Source organism: Camelina sativa, chromosome 8, assembly GCF_000633955.1.
Source record: "Camelina sativa cultivar DH55 chromosome 8, Cs, whole genome shotgun sequence".
NCBI classification, from domain to species: Eukaryota; Viridiplantae; Streptophyta; class Magnoliopsida; order Brassicales; family Brassicaceae; genus Camelina; species Camelina sativa.
Window position 1 is genome coordinate 19,361,455 of NC_025692.1, and position 2,424 is coordinate 19,363,878.

Below are 2,424 nucleotides of genomic sequence, written 5' to 3' on the forward strand. Positions count from 1 at the left end.
GCTTTGGAAGAAATGTATGTATTTATCACAAACTAGTCCCAGTAGAGGGAGAAGCTAAGGGCCCAAATGTATACATGTGAAACGTTTTCGAATTTTTGGATCCTCTTATGCATAAAGAAGGAGACATCAAAATCATTCATGAACCGGGTTGGTCCGTTTACATGGTAGCCTCATTTGTGACGTAAAAGAAAGGGGAATTTTTTTTTGGATCTCATAATTACAAGTTTACAACTAGCTAATCGCAAATAGCAAGAGAATTTAAACTTAACTTGCATGTTTTTAAGGTTGTGTATACAGAACCTCCAATTTTTTATAAGGTAATAAGGNTTTTTTTTTTTTTTTTTTTTTTTTTTTTTTTTTTTCTTACATCGATTCGTATTGTTTGTGACTTAATATGTTCCTACATTTTAGAGTTAGAATTATGGAGGTTTAATGATAAACTGATATTATTTACAATATTGTTTAATCTATGCTGTTATTTTCTGTTTACAAATACAACTAAAATTTTAGAAAATATTTTCACATTTAAAAAAACACAGGAATCTAGATTATGGGCATAACCCAAACATGAAACTAAAATGTGAACACTCATAATTTAGAGTAGCGCATAATCATTTATTTTCTGGAAAAGGCTGGTTCTTATATTTATTAAAGTCGATAATAAATTTTGTCCTACAAGAAAATATCATCTTTTGAGCAATGTGAGAAGAAAAAAAAAAGTCAACTTGAAAAAATAACATTTATAACTTCTTAAAAAGAAACCAGGAATAAGGAAAATAAAACACACTGTTATAAGGAGTAAGACACATTAATAATAAAGTTTCACTGTGGATATATTATAGGAGATATATATGGAAAGGATAGGAGAGTGTGTTTTGTGTTGACCTAGTTACCATTGTACATGTACTATATATATTGTAAATCCCTTCTCTAATGAATCATTCAGCCTCCAAGCTTACATGGTATCAGAGCTAGCTTATGATCTATACCTAATACACAACACAAAATTTTTTTTTTGTCGCTCATCGCTTTTCAACTATGTCGGCCACGAGTGAGACTATTGCTATCGTCAATACCCCTCAACTCCTCAGCATTAACATGTCTAATGTAACAAAGCTTACTGCTTCCAACTTCATCATGTGGAGTCGCCAAGTTCGAGCTCTCCTTGATGTCTATGATCTCGCCAGCTACCTCGATGGATCTGGTGAGGTGCCTCCTCAAACAGTCACTACCGCTGGTGTCACGACTCCTAATCCTGATTACGCTTTGTGGAAGCGTCAGGATCGGCTGATATATAGCTCCCTCCTCGGCACGATTATTTACCAACACCTATGCTGCACCAAGCCGAAGCCACATTCAACATATCCGTCATCAGATCCAAGCATGGAAGAAGAACGCCAAACCGGTTGATGAATACTTTCTCGGTCTCACGATGAGGTTTGACAAATTTGCGGTGTTAGGTGCTGCCATGGCTCATGAAGATCAGGTTGAGGCGGTTCTTAAAGGATTGACTGATGACTACAAATCTGTTGTTGATCAACTTGAAGGACGTGAGAAAACACCGACTCTCCCTGAAGTCTATGAAAAACTTCTACATCATGAGGTCAAGCTTCAATCTGCGGTTGTGGCATCTCCTATGTCGTTCCTTGTAACGCCCGCGAACCAAAACTCTGCGTTTTGGGGGTGGGTGTCGATCGACACCCATGGTGGTGTCGGTCGACACCAAGGTTTCCTGGTTCGACTAGAATGTTGTAATCGTCGTTTTGGTTCAGTTTGGTTTTGGGAAACCATTGAACCAGGTTACTTAAGTGTTTGTCGACGAAAGGAAGGGTTTTTGGGGTTTGTCTTTGTCGGCGTTTATCATTTTTGAGAGTCAAAGGGAGAAAACTTTGTTCTTGAGCTTTTGAGAGAGATTTGTGAGATTCCTTGCTGTTTCTTGAGAGATCCAAGGCTGGGAAGGAGTTAGAAGCTTGCTAGGAAGGTTGGATTCGTTGCTGTTGGTCTGAATCTTCCTGCAAAGAGGTGAGTGCATGACCATGGCTAATTTAAGCCTTTGATGTCCTTGTTCTTGCTTGTTTGTTGTTGTTTTGTGTATTTTTCTTGCTGAAATTGGTTGCTACAGGTTCCTATGGACGTATTTGGCCTGGGTTTTGAGTATTGGACGATTTGGAAGAGATTGGGGAGCGAGATTCGACTCTCGGCTTCGAGCGGATCGCGAGTGCAGAGGGAGTGTCGATCGACACCACTTGGTGTCGGTCGACACCAGCAAATTGGGCATCGATCGACACTGTGGGGTAGTGTCGGTCGACACCAAGGCCAGTGTTGGTCGACACTTGGCTGGTGTCGGTCGACACCTCCCTTCCAGCGAGACGATGTTTGATTTCCTGGTTTGTATGTCTTGTTTGTTGATTGTTTGGAACATTG